This window comes from Pseudochaenichthys georgianus, chromosome 15 (assembly GCF_902827115.2).
Source record: "Pseudochaenichthys georgianus chromosome 15, fPseGeo1.2, whole genome shotgun sequence".
Lineage (NCBI taxonomy): Eukaryota > Metazoa > Chordata > Actinopteri > Perciformes > Channichthyidae > Pseudochaenichthys > Pseudochaenichthys georgianus.
Window position 1 is genome coordinate 33,204,936 of NC_047517.1, and position 19,778 is coordinate 33,224,713.

General features: G+C 39.6%; 1 long non-coding RNA gene across 1 annotated transcript in view; it reads left to right on the forward strand.

Annotated features, from left to right (window-relative positions):
• LOC117459716 (uncharacterized) overlaps positions 1-19,462 on the forward strand; it is an 83,478-nt gene extending 64,016 nt beyond the window's left edge. The window contains exons 3-4 of the long non-coding RNA XR_011644489.1: positions 9,372-9,457; positions 19,050-19,462. This is a non-coding gene — a long non-coding RNA (uncharacterized lncRNA). The remainder of the gene's footprint in view (positions 1-9,371; positions 9,458-19,049) is intronic.
• Positions 19,463-19,778: the final 316 nt, after the last annotated feature.

The window sequence follows — 19,778 nt, forward strand, 5'->3', positions numbered from 1 at the left end:
CTAAAGTCTTACTGCTAAATGTCGACTGACACTTGACTTTAACAGATGTGTATCCCACAATCCACCACGGTATACTGTGTCTTAAGAGCCTGGACAGGCTCTTAAGACACAGTATACCGTGGTGGATTGTGGGATACACATTGTTACTTTGAAGTGGTAAAAATAAAATGCTGCATGAAGTAGGGTTTAGTGTGGGTATTTTAAAAGAAGGAACTTACATCAAGACACTTTCAGTTGCATTATGGGAAATGGAGGACTTAGTTTGACCTATATAGGAATTGAAATGTAATATAGCCTCTTTTACTCAGCTTTGACTACTTTTGATATTTTTCTTGCACATTTTCAAGTAAGTCAGTTCTCACAACTATGTTGATGTGACAGATAATGTAACCAGGTGGCACACAATGTTACCTAAGTGGGCTAAAATCGAGAGATAACAAGATTGTTTTTGTGAGCTGTTTTTACTGTGTGTGAGAGTCCGAAGAGTATTGAGAGAACTTCCCATAAATATTACTCTGACTCATGTTTTTTGCAAGATGCTGAATGCAGGTTCCCAGGAATATTAGTCGTATCTAAAGCTTGGTCACTTCTGCTATACCAGGCATTACCAAGCAGCGACCTGTATGGAAACCTCAGCTTAACGTTAAAATGCATCAGTCTGCTGAGAATTGAAACACAATGATTGTGGATTTTCCCTGTACTCCGCAGTCTCAGAGACTCACTGATATTAAACCTCTCACTTCCTTTTTGAAGCCGCTTTGTTTACCAGCTAACATGCTATTTTTACCGGTGGCTCTCTGCACGCTCACAGCCTCAGCTTACCGTCGGAGAGGATGTGTCCTCTGAAGCTCTTCTGGAACAACACACACTTACTGTACTGTCCCTTTCACACATGACAGACATTAGTTTGTAAAGCTTGCTTGTTTTTCCTTTAGTTTGAAAAGTTTAAATCCAGTGCAATGCCCACGGATGAATGATACATCATGTGAGGTAGTTTCTTTCAGTTTTTTTTGTCACTTTATTGTTTCAGATAAGAAACTTGATTTAAAATCAGGTCCACAAGATACAAAAATACAAAACAACAATGAATAATGCAAAAGAAAAGATACAACTGAATTTAAAATGTAATTTTTGTTCCTAAAATACATTAAAAAAACACAGATCACTACATTATAATATTACAAATAGGGTTTGTTATTATTTAGGGTCGTATGTGTGACTAATGTGTTTTATATACATTCAAACAGAGCCAGTGTTTTGCAATAAGCTATGCTAATCACCTCCTAGCACTTTAGCTTCATACAGCTGAGTCACGCTGCTTCCTGAAAATGACAAAGGGAGAAGGAACATACTTGGTGTCTGGTTTAGAGTAATGTATATCTCTTGTCAACGTTGACACGATATATAGCTAGCAGCAGCTCATATTGACACAAAATGAGACGGTCACAGCATGTTGAAATGTAATACATGTATATTCTTTCTTTGTGAGGCTTTTTTTGCTTTCTATGCTGAAGCATGTTGAGTGGTTGTGTGGTCATTTGTGGGGCTATAGTTGTGTTTTTATGTTTTTTTTGTCAATGAAGTTAAAGTAAGTAACAGCAGTAATTTAGCTGCCTGGCTCCACTTGCTGTGAGTCATATCAAATCTGATTCCTTGCAGCTCTTACAAAAGTGTTAATGTGCCGAAACAGATTACAGGAGGACAATAACCATCAGGTCCAAAATGTGTTACAGGTCTGTGAAAAGACTTACAGACAGTTTCCTAATAAACACGTCATTTAGTAGCCTATACAGCAGGCCTACTGTTGGCTAACTTTTGATGTCAGTAGTATACAAGTCAGATGAGAAATTCAGTTCACATTTATTTAGACAGAGAAAAGCACGATATGGCCAAAAAGGCTTTTCATTTTTTACACAATGTGGGGTCGCCTTGTTTGCATTTTTAGCAGGAGTATGATAGTATTACATCCTGGCTCAGGGCTTAGATGCTGTGAGCCGCTAGCCTCTACCAAAAGTAAATACAAATATTTCTTATTAGCTGGTTTGCCATCCTTGTGGACAGGAGAGTATGGGAAGGAGAGGAGAATGCTGTGGGGAAAAGGACGAGAGAATGCTGATGGGAAAAGACTGGAGAGTCTGGTGGAGAAAGGACGGGAGAATATTGTGAAAAGAGGGGGTTGCTTTTGGGAATGGACTGCAAGAGTACTGTGGATGGGGGTCGCTGTGGAGAAAGGACAGGAGAGGAAAGGACGGCAGATTGATGTTGTACTGTATTTAGCTACCTGCTGCTGTTTGAACCACAATGTGTTGTTTCTTCTACATGAGGCAACATGTGGGTGTGAGGCTTCGGAGTTTAAAGTTCAAATGCATCTTTGATGACTAATTACTCATCTAATTACTTTAACAATGAGTACTTGTTCCTTACAGTGTTGTGTTGTTTTGTCTTCCCCTCTTTGTGTTGAGACGTAGGCCTATACAAACGGCAACTAATGGGGCAAAGCCTGCGAGCTAGTTCAGGCAGTCAACTCGACACCAATGATACATTAACACGCGACGCACCTCATCCCTCTTACAACCAACCAAACACATTCTCCTAAACAGGCCGCTGTAGTGACCACTCATTAATACACTGGGGTTCATAATTCACACATGGAACTACAGTTGGGGTTTTGTTTCCACACGGACATGTTACGTGTTTTCTATATATGTTGTGTTCCCTCCTGGCTTCTCTCTTCTTCCCGGACTGTAACCGGACAACAGCTCTTTATTAAAGTACCCTTTTGCACCTTCATTGCACCGCCTCCGACTCCCTATCTCTCGGCACTGCACCGCTCTATTTAAGCTGCCAGGTCTTCCTGCCTCTGCCTCGCTATGCTGCTGCTGCCACTGCTGTGTTCACTTGCTAATGCTACGTTCATGTTCCTGCTGCTGTGTTTCATGTTGCTGCTGCTGCTCGCCTGCCCCACCACCACCCCAGCTTCCACCTGTAGGCTCGGGGGATAGTTATCTAATCATCACTCAATGTTCTTTGTAAATCTGTGGAGTGATGAGGCGGAGGCCCGAGCCTAGACGCCAAACGCAAACTATATGAATCAGAATCAGAATGCCTTTATTAGCCCCACAGAGGGGACATTTGCATCGTTACAGCAGGAAAGAGCCACAGACAGCTTAAGGTTACCTATGTTAAGAAAAAAGTACTATGATGTAATAAAAATATAATATAAAAAATAAAAGTAAAAGAAAAATACTTCTTAAAACAGTTCTTAGGATTTAGCAGCCAGGTATATATTACACAGTTATTAATGGCATATGTATATAATGTATATATTGCACATATATCACTGCACATAGTTTGATGGTATTTAACTGCAGCAAGTTACACAATTTACAAAATGCAAAAAAAACACACCTTGTAACGGTTCTAAGGGTTTAGCAGCCAGGTATAAATTACACAGTTATTACATAGTTATTAATGTCATATATTGCACATAGTTGATTGGTATTTAGCAGCAAGGGGTGATATAGTCTGTGTTGTGTGTAGGGGAGGGGGGTCTACTGGGGCTGTGCAGGTTGTATAGTCTGACCGCTGCAGGAAGGAAGGACCTGCGGTATCTCTCTGTGAGACAGCTGGGGTGCAGCAGCCTGTCGCTGAAGGAGCTGCACAGTGAGGACAGGGTGTCCTGGAGGGGGTGGGACATATTGTCCAGCAGGGAGGACAGCTTGGCTGCCATTCTCCTGTCTCCCACCACCTCCACAGTGTCCAGAGGACTCCCCAGGACAGAGCTGGCCTTCCTTACCAGTCTGTCCAGTCTCTTCCCGTCAGCAGCCGAGATGCTGCTGCCCCAGCAGGCCACACCATAGAAAATGGCTGATGCCACAACAGAGTCGTAAAAAGTCTGAAGGAGTGACCCGTGCACCCCGAAAGACCTCAGTCCCCTCAGCAGAAAGAGTCCGCTCTGTCCCTTCTTGTACAGAGCAGCAGGATTATCAGTTGGAGATCATGCTGCTTATAATAAACATATTAAGAAACACATGAGTTGTCTGACTGAACATGTGTTGTGCTTTTGAAGCACTGTTAAAGTTACAGTGTAACCAAATGTGTACTTTCCTACATTGAGAAACAGTAGTGTTAGCAATAGTGTTTGGAGTAGTGGATCTAGTAATAATCAAAATGAGTTCAATTGTGTCAGCATTATTGGTGTCTTGTTGATGCAACACGGGAGTTGCAATGGTAGCTTAGTCCATTATGCTACACGAAAAACAAAAAACAGTAGCAGTGCATTTGCAACAAGAGGAATGGAAACAAAGCAAAACAATGGTGAATCCTTTGGGCCGATAATATGGCCGGCATCTTTTAACATGTAAAAAAAAATCCTTATCAGGGAAACACTGTTTACTAGAGGCCTTACAAGGTTGTATGATGGTGGGAAGTCAGCTGCTCTTAATCCAATTGCTCTATTGTTAATGAGTCTATCTCTGTCAGTGCTCCAGTAAACATTCAAGAGGAAATGAGACCCGAAAGATAACAATTAAAACAAAAATAACCTGCCGCTCCATCTACATGCGCTCTCACCAGGACATAGTGTACACTTGTCTAAAAAGGAGGCACGGTTGATTCGATTTTTTTTCAGTCCTGTGAAGTAATAACTGTTTGATATAAAGAGCAATTTGCACAGGTGAGATGTACATATGGAAACTGTACACAACATCATTTAAGTAGATCTAAATCAACTTTTAAACATATTTGTTTTGGAGGCCTTTGGCAGTTTCCAAGCACGTGAACAATACACTGACACTACATCTTGAGCCGTCCTGACTCACCCTGCGGCACGGTGAAGACACACTGAAGACACACTGAAGACACACTGAAGACACACTGAAGACACACTGAAGACACACTGACAATGATTCCTTTTATTTGAACCTGGATTAAGTGTTGCAATCTTTTTTTAAATGTTCTGTTGTTGTGTGGCGAATTTAGTTTGGGTCAAAGGTTAATTGAGGATAAGATTATTATTGACACGTGAGTTTTATGCACAGCGTGTCCTGATGTAACCCTGTCTCCTAAAAATTACGTTCCCACAGAACTAAACTGCATTCTCAATTACGTTTAGCAAGAAACTTATTTTCTCCCACGTTACGTTCGTTATGAACGTATCTTAAATACGTTTATTTTCTACATATCTTTGCTATTTATTGTCTTGCTTATAATGATGATAATAGTCATTTATAAATATCCTTTTAGAGCACACATTTGAAATCATTAGGCGAGGCTGTAATTTTGCCAGCTGTTACTCTCATGAGCGAGGCAGAAAATAATAGTTTTAACATGCCAAAAAGCTGCTGTGTCGTTTATTGCACCTCAAACATTAAAACAAATCCAGTTACGTGTTTCTGTACTTCCTCTAAGAAGAAAGGACAGTAACAGAAGATCTCTGTGACACCAGATGTGGTGTTGTTAATGCGATATGATATCCGAAAAACATTTCAGTTTAGGATGGCCGAAGACACTACACTACCCATAATCCCCAGCTATCGTTTGGGACTACAGTCCCGTTGACAAACCCCGTGATTAATCTTCAAGCTCTGTGATTGGATGTTGGAGTGGCAGTGCGCCAAGGTTACGCCGAGCGTCAAGCTCTTTGAAATAGAACGAAACCACGGCAGACTATTCAAAACTGGACTCGAACGCCCCCCCAGAACTACACATGCTGGCTATTGTGTTTCGCAACATGTTCTCTATGGCACCTCTCTAATGAGAATTGTAGTTTTAAAAGACGTTTTCGTTTTTCCAAAAATTAGAAGTTGACAGTATTAAACTGTGTACAGCCCTGGAGGTTTAGGGGATAGGAAACACATTGGTGTGTACACATTTAAAACATGTAATTACTACATGGGTGAAAATCGCTTGTATCCATAATGGGCAGCATTAATATATATTCTACTCCACTACAATTCAGAGGTTAACCTGGTATTTTTACTCCACTACATTTACTTTAGTAACTCTGCAGATTCTGATTAATGATGTGAAATATAAACATCCTTTAAAGCAGACTTTAGTTACACCTGAGTAAAATTCAGGGAAGGTGATTGTCAAGTGCCAACAATCAGGCGAGATATTTGATAGTTGGTGCTTGAGAAGACTAAACATTTATCTGCAGATCTCTATAAAGTATATTAATTACTCATTATTCTCTACTAATAGTTAATTATAAGACATCTATCAATATGTGTGTACCTCCACCATTAAACTGTCAAATTCTGCACATTTCTTATACTATCTACTACATACATAAGAGTATAATTAATGTGTATAATATCAGTTAAAATAAGTGCTTCAACATAGTTAACATTGCAGGAAAGCAATACATTAGACGTTAAGTACTTTCTCAGGCTTAATATTTATCTGTAGATAGATACCCCCAAAGCTTTTTTCTTATTTGAAAGAAGACCTTAACCTAAAGTATTATTTAATGTTTAAATAGAGGTTAATTAGTTTGTCTGTTTTGCACATCCTCCTATTAATATCTTTGTACATCGTGCACTAAACTGTTTTATTGTAGAGATCACTTACAGTATCTTCTTGATTTTTTATATTCTATATTTCTATCACAGACCTTCTACTTTCCCCCTATGAAAGTATGTACTCTTAATATCTTTTTCATCAAATAACATTATTCAACAAAAATAACATTATTCAACAAAAATAATTCAATAACATGCTTTAACCACTAGGCGGTGCACACAAGGCACACACAGCATACTAATAATAACTTTGTATTAGGACACTTATGTATGTATAACATCTGAAGATGTGTAGTTTTATTCATGTTTTTACATAATTTTACAGGATATTGCTGTACTATTTCTCATGCTTTACTTCTACACATTAATATCTGATTTGTAAAACATCACAGACAGAAAGGCATATCCGTCATTTAATGGTAAGCTATTGAAATTGTGATTCCATAGATGTGTCTCCCATCACCCAAAGTCTCTGACTATTCTCTCAACTCAGTATTTACATTCTGATATTCAAAGAAAATCAGTCCTTTTCTATCAGCTGTGCACCGTTATGGTGTAAATGTAACCTATCTACCAATTGGATCAAATATCAAAGACAGCCGAATTAGTGTTGATACTGCAAGGAGACGTATTTTGTGAAAAGAAATGCAAGGTGTTGTTTAATTGTTGATATATTTATGATCCACGTCACATATTCAGTTTTGGCGGCAGTTCTCCTGTTTGTCCAGAAGTCTTCTCATCAGGGCTCTATAAATAAAGAACTACAGCAGATGTGTAATATGTAATGCAGCCGAACTGTGTATTACAATGCCGTTATGTGATGACTTCTAAAGAGAAAAGCAAGAACACTCGGAATAAAGTATTATTATTTATTCTTTTCGGATATCATATCGCATTAACATCATATCCCAACATGCATTGCGGCTAAACATCCAATCAACGAGCATCAAGCTGAGGATCTTGGGTAATCTGTTCAGTGTCTTTGTGTGTATCCTCAAAATGTCCCTTATAGGCCTACGTCTGTTTCCGGTGACTTTATTTACGGCTAAAAAGCCCAAGATTATAGAATTAAACGAATAAATAAAAACAAGAATAATTGTGTGTTATTGTTGAGTAAATAAGGAAAAAAAGATTTTCAAAAATACAGATTTCAGTATTTTGAGGCTCTAAGCCCCATTTCTTTTCCTCACAGACGGGAAAAAAAGTCCGACATTATACGATTTAAAATAAAAACATAAAACACTGGCATGTAATTTACGTTAGAATAAATAGAATGGTTTTGAATAATAGATGAGAGTAAAATCTACTTCACTTTACGGCCCCGCCCACTTTTGGGGAAACCAACGCTGTCATTTGAACGGCGATCAAGCCTGAAGCCACAGAGATCTTCTGTTACTGTCCTTTCTTCTTAGAGGAAGTACAGAAACACGTAACTCTGGATTTCTTTTAATGTTTGAGGTGCAATAAACGACACAGCAGCTTTTTGTCATGTTAGAACTATTATTTTCTGCCTCGCTCATGAGAGTAACAGCTGGCGAAATTACAGCCTCGCCTACTGATTTCAAATGTGTGCTCTAAAATGATATTTATAAATGACTATTATCATTATTATAAGCAAGACAATAAATGGCAAAGATATGTAGAAAATAAACGTATTTGAGATACGTTCATAACAAACGTAACGTGGGAGAAAATATGCTTCTTGAAGATATGTAGAAAATAAACGTATTTGAGATACGTTTATTCTGTGGGAACGTAATTTTTAGGAGACAGGGTTGCCTGATGCTGACAGTGACCCCCAGGCAGAGTTGTTGTCTCTTTACCTGACTGCCTCTCCATAACAGCGTGGGAGGAAGAAACAGAAAGGTAAAGAGGAAGAAAGACAACTGAAATGTAAGCCGCGTGGAAAACACTTTACCGCCGGTACACAATGTACAGACTTATACTTACATAAAGGGAGAACATGGGAACATGTAAGTGGACTTTAAAGGCACCTAATAAATATTCGGTAATGGAAATGAATCAAAATAAGGGGAAAAATAAGATGAGGTGAGATAATGCTTCGGTTTAAAATGTATAATAGTTATCAAGATGGATGGATGGCAAGGACGATGGCAAGCAATGTATTTATTAATTTAAGGCACTTTACTGCTGTGTGATCATTTTATGATATTTAAAGTATTTAAGGGGCATGCTGGAGACCAAACATACATTGAAGATATAAATTAATTAGAATAAATATATTTAAAAATGGAAGAGAAGTTATTACACAGATTCAAAGTAGACCACCCACATCCTCTGACACTGTCTCTCTATTACACACACGCACGTACGCGTGCGCGCGCGCGCACACACACACACACACACACACACACACACACACACACACACACACACACACACACACACACACACACACACACACACACACACACACACACACACACACACACACACACACACACACACACACACACACACAGCCCTAAGCTTTATTCAAATCGCTGCCCACTCACAGTCCTCTCAGCATCTGTCTGCTGTGTGGGTGGGGTGGGGATGGACTTTCAGCTTAGACTACAAGTGGGAATTCTGTGTGTTGTATAAAATTACTTTTAAATATTGCTTGGCTTTCAGAGTGTTCTGGAACTTTTCACATAATCTAATATTTGAAAATATTGAGAAAGCTTTTTTGCATGTGTGTTTTACTTAATTATGGAACAAAATGTCGGAACGATTTGTCTTTCCCTCTGTCTCCCTCTTTCAATTCTGTCTCTACAATAAAGGCACACAAATCATTAATAAAGAAAGAAATGACTTATTCAAATTGAGATTTTCTTTCTTTTGCAGGGCTAAGGCTCACTGCAGGAATGCTTTCCACGAAATTCACCAAACCTGACTCCTGATGAGGAAGACACCTCCGCACAGCTCATCGGGTAAGAACAGGAAGTCTGATCTGTAGTGATATCAAACAAATCACCATTCCTGTTGTGTGTATCAGCATTGATTGCTGTTCATTGGAGATATGAAACCAGAGCCCAGTCTGCTCTGATTGGTTAGCTGGCCGGCTCTGTTGTGATAGGTCAACCACTTAGAGATGTCCCGCCCCTTAGCCTTTCACGTACAATGTGTTGGAGCGCTAGCCAATACAAGCGTGAGCGTTACACAATGATGTGACTTTGTTACAGAAGTAAACAAAGGAGTCCAATGGAGGCGTTTCAGGCAGGGGGGAGGAGACTTTCTCTGGAGGGAACTTTGGGATTCTAGTCTTTGCAGACAATTAACATGCACTGAAACCTATATATCCCACAACAGCAAAGGTAAAACCCCCCAAACGCATAATAGGGCCTCTTGACTATATTCTGTGATTCACCCAAGTGACTAATGTCAAAACGCGTCCAGACACTTTCAGTGGTTTGGTCCTAGAACAAAATGACGTCACCGTTTTCCATTTCCATGTAGCACGTGAAAGGGATTTGAATATGATCTAAATGTGACCTAAATGTTTTGAAAGGCCTGTTTCATGCAAAATGTAAAAGATGTTCTCATTTTCACTTGAGGTGAATCATGTGATGTTTTCTTTTCAGTCCAGTCAAAACAACAGGTTTCTAATTCACACCTTATTTACCCAGATTTCAGAACACATTACATTACATTTCATTTAGCTGACACTTTTATCCAAAGCGACTTACAATGACCGATTACAGGGACATTCTCCCTGGAGCAACTAAGGGCTAAGTGCCTTACTCAAGGGCACACGAGTGGTGGTGTTCCAGGCGGGATTTGAACCTTCCGATCTTCAGCCCACCTCACTATCCATTAGACCACCACTACCCCACATCCTCCCTCCTCTTCTCTCCTTCTTCAGCTTTCCTTCCTCTTCTACCGCTAACATTTCAGCTGTTCAGTTCTCTCTCTAATGCTGACTGACAGTGAGTGCAGCGGCTCAGATTAATTAACTAAAGTGGAGGCATCCATTCATCACAAAGACCCGATGATCAATAATAATGTGTCATGGCGTCAGACAGGGCAAAACATGCGAGTGTCAACACCAGAAGCTCTTACGTTACCGAGTGTAAAGTATGTGTGTGAACGTGTGTGTAAAGTATGTGTGTGAACGTGTGTGTAAATGTGTGTTAGGAACGTTATGCATCACACAGATTGACTGCCTGGCAACAGAGGCGATGCCAAGGACTATAAAGCAGCTGATAACTGCAGCTGACGAAGCATTTTGAAAATCTAGAGATGAGAATGAATTGACGCTGCAGTTAACAAGACAACGTGGGCTTTTATCAAGGTTACATTTCATTGTTTTTATATCAAGGTTGCCAGATGTACAGTAGGTGTGTTTGAAGAATAAAAAGGGAAACAATGTGGTTGCAGGACTCACATAACCCTCACTTCTCATGATATAACTTTGATAAGTGCCTTCAGGGTTATCAGAGTAACCTCCAGTATCTGAAGTACTCTGATTTGACAGGTCACAACATGTTTACATCTACATCAGTTATTAAAGTGTGAGCCAGTTGCTCGTGCGGTTAACCGCAGCAGCTCATGCGTTTCTGTCAGCTTGTTGAAACACTTGCAAGGACAACATGCCAAATGTACGAGTATAATGGGTGTCAGTACCGGCACGTAAACACAGTTAATGAACTAAATCAATCGTGGCTTTCTGATTAAAATGCCATCACTGTAAAATGCAGGCTTTAAAAGTTTTTTTTAATCCATTTGGGTTTAACGTTTATGTATTTATTAATTTACACAATGTGCCGTATCTGTTTTGTCAGCCTAGTTACTCACTAACTGTTCTCACAGACTTATTTTATATGGTTAAAAAAAAAAGTGAATAATGTAAAAAGGGAAGGAGTAATCAGCTAACGCCTATACTTTTTTGCGGTCAGAAAACATTTGCTAGGATTGGTCCCTATTTCAAAGTAATGAGTTTATTTATTTTACTTGTTGTTCAATTGGAAAATGACCAAAAAACGGACTAAATGACAGACAAACTGAAACAAATGAGTAATCCTGTAACTACTCATACATTAGCCAAAGGAACTCTATGAAAGCAGTGTGTTGGATGGGATAACAGATTTAGCCAGTTGGCCATTTCCCCATATGACACAGTAAACATTGTTTAAAAGCATGACTATAAACTCTTTAACATTGTACTCATTTCCACATTGCTCTTTCCAAATCCTGACCGAAACGTCCCCATTGCCACACACTGAGAGAAATGTTCACCAATGACATCAAACAACAGTTTGGGCCGTTACATAATAGTAGTATGTCATTTAATCCGGAGGATGTATTTGCAATGAGCTGCAAAACATGTTTTTGTTACACTTCATGCTGGTTTTCGTATGGATACAAATGTACACATATTCAATTATTAACTGAGTTTGAGTCATGCTGGTAGGCGGACTTTGTTTGCTTTGGACAGAACTAGAAAACTGTTTCTTTGTTTTTCCAGTTTTTATGCTTTAAGATAACCTAACCGACAGCTGGCTACACCTTTTAAAATACACACATGCAATAAATAAAGCACATTACTTAAACTGTCAAGATATACGGTTTGTAGGGAGTGTGTTTGGTAGCATGTCTTCAACTCTCTTGCAGAAATCTGCGGCTTCATGTTTTTAAACCGACATGATCCAGTTTGTTGGTGGTTTCGATTATATGTATGCGATGTGTGAGCAGCAAAATACACTTTAAATTCAAATCTAAAAGAATTATAAATATATCTTGGGAGTTTGTAGAAGGTCATTTAATGTTTTTCTACTTCAGATTAAAGCCATTTAAGGATAGGATTGTTTTCCACGTTGAGTCGATACCACAGGTTAGTTGTCTAACAGTCAATGCTGCGATTATAATGCCTTAAAATAAATGAAGACCTTTCTAAGCTTTGATTTGACAGTGACGATAGTTATTTATTTGCAATTTCCAGTGAGTGAGAGTTTCTGACGCATCTGTGGGCAGACTGATAGGTGCATCTGCTCAACAGATGTACTGTACTGTACGTAGGTGTGCCCCATTAAAATCTATGAAATGTTGTTTAGACTGAGGTGAATGTGAATGTGCGTCATCTTGTCCCCACTTCCTGCACAGCTGCATTGTTTTCTTTGGAGCAGATAACTGAGAGTCGTCGCTCCAGCTCTGAATTCCCTTGTTCTCTCCTGCTGAGATTTCCCTCCTCGAAACATTTGTTTCACATTGATGCGTAGCCACCAAATTAAAGTAAGCCATGCATGATTCATGTTATTAATTGCAGCTGTGCGTTTTGCTACTCTATGAAAGAAAGAAGGAAATGGTTTGACGGGTATGATAATAATAATAATACATTTTATTTCAAAGCGCTTTTCCAGGTGCTCAAAGACGCTTTACAGTGGTTTGATAAAACATGATAACATAGAATAACATTTTTTTTTTAATTAAAAATTAAAACAGCAACACAGCATAATTCACAAATTAAAAGCCAGTCTGAAGAGGTGTGTTTTGGTCAGTGTTTTGAAAGTGGGGGGGTCGGTGCAGTGTCTGATGTGTTGTGGAAGGGAGTTCCAGAGGGTGGGGGCAGCGATGGAGAAGGCTCTGTCCCCCCAGGTTCGGAGATATGTCGAACACATCTTTAAAAAACAAGTCTTCAGTCCCAATACACCCTAAAATGAAACATACAATGAAACAAGTTTGGCCATATTGTCCTGCATTTAAGAGATTCATTCCTTTTTTAAATTTCTGCTTTTTCAGGCACACAAGGTCATAGTGTCTGTTTCTATATGGGCCTCTTACGACATTATTTTAAACATATTTTAATGTTATTATATTTTCGTATAATAGTTCTCTATCTCTGTTTTTTTATTTTTTGTTTTACTTTTATGTATGCACCATGACATCAAGTCAAATTCCTTGCACGTGTCAACCTACCTGGTAATACACTTATTTCTGATTCTGATTCTGATTAAAATGTGTATAATCAATAAGATACATGTTAACATGTAAGCAGAGGCTGACAAAAGACATAAAAAGTCAATAAAAAGATACACTGGATTGTCATGAACGTTTCAAATCTCTTGCATCTTAGCTAAATGTACTTTATATACAGGAAGTCAAGGGCAGATACTGTAGCACACAGTTTATCCACAGTTAAGATTCAGGTAATGGCTAAAAGGAGGATTGTCAGGAGGAAGACAAGTCCCTCGCCTTCACCTTTGATCTCCAGCCAATACCTGCAGCGGGTGTTAAGTACTCTTAAACCTGATGCCACTTTATCAAAGAGACAACAAGACAAAATACCAACTCATCCATCAAACTGATTAATCTCCTTTCACCGATAATGAATGGACTGATTTATTAGGTGGAGATATCGCATGGTCTAACCTCTGATCTCCAACCGATCTGCAATTTGTATTCACCCCTACATGGTGGAGTGAGTGTCAAGAAGGAGCTAAAGCATGACATGAATCTAATTTACAAGCAAATGAGTGGCTTGTATAAATGCTATGCTTCAATATCGTCATATTTTTCAGACTTTAATAAACTTGTAAGCAGACTAATAGGGCAACAATTCTCACATGATTTAATGTGTCATATTATTATATAAATAATCGCTACAGAATCTCTAACATTATGTAAAGAAACTTCAGAAATTACAAAAAACTGGGGCTAAATGTATTTGTAGAAATTCCATATTTAGCAGTTAATCTAGCACATTTAAAAAAGATAGCTAGTTTCACATAATAATACATTGCTAAAAAATAACTAGTCATTATGGCAGTGAAAAAGCAATAACACAGGTCTGAAGCTCTGTGCTGATCAGCTGTCTCCTGTGTTTACTGACATCTTCATCACCTCCCTGGAGACATGCCACGTCCCAGCATGCTTCAAAACCTCCACCATCATCCCGGTTCCCAAGAAAACAAGGATCACAGGATTAAATGACTACAGAGTCGTCGCCCTGACCTCTGTGGTTATGAAGTCCTTTGAGCGCCTTGTCCTGTCCCACCTGAAATCCATCACAGACCCACTCCTGGACCCCCTGCAGTTCGCCTACAGAGGACGACGCTGTCAACATGGCCCTTCGCTTCCTCCTCCAGCACCTGGACACAGCAGGAACCTACGCCAGGATCCTGTTCGTGGACTTCAGCTCCGCCTTCAACACCATCATCCCGGCTCTGCTGCAGGACAAGCTCTCCCAGCTGCGCGTGGCCGACTCCACCTGCAGGTGGATCACAGACTTCCGGTCTGACAGGAAGCAGCACGTGAAGCTGGGGAAACACGTCTCTGACCCCCGGACCATCGGCACCGGTTCCCCTCAAGGCTGCGTTCTTTCCCCTCTGCTCTTCTCCCTGTACACCAACAGCTGCACCTCCAGTCACCAGTCTGTCAAGCTGCTGAAGTTCAGACGACACCACGCTCATCCGACTCATCTCTGGTGGAGACGAGTCTGCCTACAGGTGGGAGATGGACCATCTGGTGACCTGGTGTAGGGACAACCACCTGGAGCTCAACGCTCTCAAGGCAGTGGAGATGGTTGTGGACCTTAGGAAGAACGCAGCCCCACCCGCCCCCATCACTCTGTGACTCCCCAGTAACTGCCGCTTCCTGGGCACCATCATCGCCCAGGACCTCAAACGGGAGCAGAACATCTGTTCTTCCTGAGGCAGCTGAAGAAATTCAACCTGCCAAAGACGATGATGGTGAACTTCTACACCTCCATCATCGAGTCCATCCTCACCTCCCCCATCACCATCTGGTACGCCGCAGCCACAGCCAAGGATAAGGGCCGGCTGCAGCGGGTCATCCGCTCTGCAGAGAAGGTGATCGGCTGTAATCTGCCATCCCTCCACGACCTGCACGCCTCCAGGACCCTGAGGCGGGCAGGGAAGATAGTGGCCGACCCCGGACACAAACTGTTCAGCCCCCTCCCCTCTGGCAGGAGGCTGCGCTCCATCAGGACCAAAACCTCTCGCCACCTGAACAGTTTCTTCCCCTCCGCTACCGGCCTCTTAAACAAGGCCCGGCCCCCCCACTGACACTTACCTCAGCCACAACGTAGTCTCAATATGCATTACTAAGCGTCTTTGAGTTGTGTAAAGCGCTATATAAATAAAATGCATTATTATTATTATTACATTAATGCACACAATGTTCATACTGCTTACTGCACATATTTCCTGTTTCATATTTCATATTTTATATCCTATCGGGGCGGTGGTGGCGAAGTCGATAGGGACTTGGCTTGGTAACTGGAAGGTCACCAGTCTAAGTCCTACCGAGGTGTCCTTGAGCAAGGCACCGTTCCCTACACTGCTCCTTGGGCGCCGTTCAAAATGGCAGCCCACTGCTCCTAACACTAGGATGGGTCAAATGCAGAGAAACAATTTCCCCATGGGGATTAATAAAGTATATCAAATCAAATAATTCATTCATAGCATTCAATTTCCATGTAAATTACTGCTTTATTTTATTGCTATTTAACTATATTTTATTACGGTGTCCTTAAAGATTTCTTGTTTTATATTTTATGTCTGCACCACGACATCAAGTCAAATTCCTGGTATGTGTGAACCTACCTGGCAATAAACCTGTTTCTGATTCTGAAAAAAAGGTCCTGTACATTCAAGGGCATCAGCTTTAAAATATGTTTTACAATTAAATCACTTCACGTAATTTAAATATCAAACGCAAAAATATGAAATGTACTAACTTTAGAAAAACCTCCCTTTATATCAGTATCTATACTCAACATATGCTGCGAGTTTGATTTAATGCTCATTAAACTTCATTGATAAATAATAAAACCTGATTTATTGTACTCATTATCCCAATCTAATTTCTGTCCCATACAAAATACATATTTCTTTTTTTTACAAATGTGCTTTTTGACTGCAGGTGTATTCAGAGATAAATCAAGCATATTGTCACTTTTTGTTTTCCTTTATAAATGTTCTCTGCATTTTTTTAAATCTGCCCTCAGAGAGCTTAATGCATTTCCACTTTATCAGGCATGAAGCGGAGCACAGAGTCATCCATCAGACTTCACTTCAGTACATTATCCACCACAGTTATACGTCTTTGTCCTGAGTGGAGAGGATCTCTGGGGTGAATAAATGCCCCTGTTTGTTCCCTTTTTCCTTCACTGTTCTGTGTAAAGCCAGGCATAAAGAGGGCAGCCGACTCATTCAGCTCCTCAGCTCCTCACACAATGATTAACAGTCTCTGAACCCGAGACAATTTCAAACCATCTGTCATGGCTGCGCTGAGGAGAGAGGCTGGGTTATAAAAGGAAAACAGTCATTTATCTTTTTTCTCGTCGTCTAACAAGGTCTTTAATCACAGTGTCCACCTCTGGGTCTGTAAGACGTTTATCAGCAGAAGGAGAGCCTGTCAGTCAGGAGAGGGATCTGAATTAACGGTCACCTATCATGCAAAATGCACTTTTTGATGTCTTTTACCCATGAATATGTGTCCCCGGTGTGTCGGGGAACTCACACAGTGTCCGCAAATAAAACCCTCTCTCTTTTCCTCCGTACCCAAATCTCTAAAAACGGGGGTACAACGAAGACATCTTCCAAGACGGCAAATCACCATGAAATACTTGAAAATAGTCTATATGATTGGTATTAGGAACAAGTTGAAATGATTTTTATTTTGTCTTTTTAATTCACTAAAAAATATTTAAATAGACAGATATTTTAAAAGACACACTTGAACAGAAAGGAATGTTTATGTATTAAAGAAACAAAACATTTTATAAAAATGTTTACTAAATATTAATAACGCACAAATTAGGAGGCATGGTTGTCAAAATAAAAAGTATTCAGGCTGTGGAAGACCAAGTATTGTTGCTTCCTACATTTAAGACACTTTTCCAGATAAATAGGCCAAGCTTAAGTTGCTGTGTCCTTTTATCTCTTGTGTAAAGTCTGTCTGCTGAATCACTTCTGGCTCCAATTATCTATCAATGTTGTGTTTATTTTACTGTGAAAAATACCTTTAAAAAAGCCAGAGTCTCCCTGAGAAGATCTCCGCCTCGTACTGGTCGTATGGTTTTAATTAGGGACTTGTTCTGTGTTAAACATTGCAAGATGGCCAAGGAGTCAAATGTGGGGCCAGTACAGTAAATGCATCATTTCCCCCAATAGAGGGCTTTTCTGTTTTCTATTTGTCATCAGTTTTTCTTGACCAGATGTATAAAAAGCTTTTTTTAATGTCATTTTTAACATATGCACAATTCAGTATACATTCACCCATTACTGCCTGTTTGTAGAGTGTATGTGTGTCTTCAGTCTGGACACACACCGGGCAGAAAGTTTAGAAGGAAAGCAGCTTCTTATATATTATGTACAGATGTTTATCAAATGCAAGTGTAGAAGTAACTTAAGACAAACCTTTATTGATCCCAAAGGGAAAGTCAGGTGGCGGAGCAGCAGCAGCAAAGAGAGACTTAGTATATATGTGAGTTATGTATGTACATAAGGTGCAAGTCGTTTTTTAAATGCCACTAATACTCTTAATGTCTTTCATGTTTGTAGAGCACTTTGAATTGCCTTGTGTTGAAAGGGGCTATATAAATAAACCTGCCTTGCCTTGAGGGTTTCATCATAGCACTGAGGTCATGTAGAAAGCGACTTTAGAAAGAGAAGAAGCCTGTGTGAATCAGAGCAAGACAATGTGGGTCAGGGATGAAATGGAAGAAGCCTGTTGAGCTCAGCATACTTCCTGAGTTTAGCAGAAGGGTCTGTAAAAAGACTGACGGTACACCCATAGACAAACTCAAACTGAGGATGCTGTCCTTTGTTGGTGATGTTTTTGAAGGAGAACAACAATTAAAAGCTCTGGATGTATATTTAGGACACACACGCACACTTTCGACAAGATATACTAACTGATATTTTCTACATCCTAAACTATTTAGTTTGCTAGTATTTAGTACTCTGATCTTCAAATCAAGGCGCTAGCAGTTAAATCACACCTCTTGACAACATGCCAAAGTATCGTGGCAGTTGCTGTACATAAAGGCGCCGCTAAATACTAATGTTTTCTTTCTTTCACATCGTCGTTTTTTTTGCATATTTTGAATATCAAAATGTGTTTTTTATATATGTTTTGTTTTTTTCGTCATACAACACTCTTTCATGCTCATTTAGATAATCTATACTGCTGGAAAGCTTAACCTATAATGATACGTTTCTTTATTACTTGATTTATATTTTGAATGAGCCAATAATCTAAATCTGTAAAGTAGCTAAATCGTGAAATAATGGTAGTGGACTAAAATACACATTATCACTTCAAAAATTAAGTAGAAGTATCCAGTATATAAACTACCAGTACCTAAACATTGTAATAGAGTACTAAAAGTACTTAGTAACACAACCTATCCACTGTTTTATGTGTTTATCTTAGCCTTGAGCAATGAGCTAAGAGATCATAGCGAATGAAACAGACTTTAGGAACACTGGGAAAAACAGAGCATAGGTGGGTTTTCCGTCGCACTCTGACCATTATTTTCTCTGTTTGTGTTTATTTAAGATGGGTCCAGTAATGACCTCATCATCATGAGACCCAGATGAGGTGGTGCTGCCCGTCACGGCTGCTGCTTCCTGCCTGAGAAACAGAGATGGGAGTCGCCTCAGGGAATATTTTCTCAAACAGTGAAAGGCTTTGAAGTGGTTTGAGGGTGCAGTAAGTACGTTTTTCAATCTGTTTTGTAAAATAACTTTACGATGAAGACACAAGCTGTGAAAAATGTAAAATTATTAATATTTGATAACGGTCTACAGGCATCCTTTCAATGAAATGGACGAAATTAGCATTGATAGAATGTCATTTATCAAAGTGTATGTATTGAAGTATAGTGCATTTTATTGCGTTCCTGTATGTGTTGTATCTTGATAATGCACTCTGTCTATTATGTCATTAATCAAATAAATACATGAAATCCAGTGTTTGTTTTGGTATTTGATATAAGGTCAAATTTAGTAAATAAATGCACTAAAATGATTCTTTTGCACATCTTGAATAATAGTGCTTATGGTACAGTCCGTATCCATCCCTGCAGATCAGTATATTACGAAATGAATCCATGTTTGAGGTCATGAGTTAAAGAAACACATATGCAGATTAACCGATGAACTGACTTTAGAAAGAGAAGGACAAACTGGAAGAGGAAGGAGGCTTGTACATCGGAGAAAAGATAGAGGAAGAGGAGTTTAGCAGAAGTGTGAGTACATGATGATACACCCATATTCAAACTAAGGA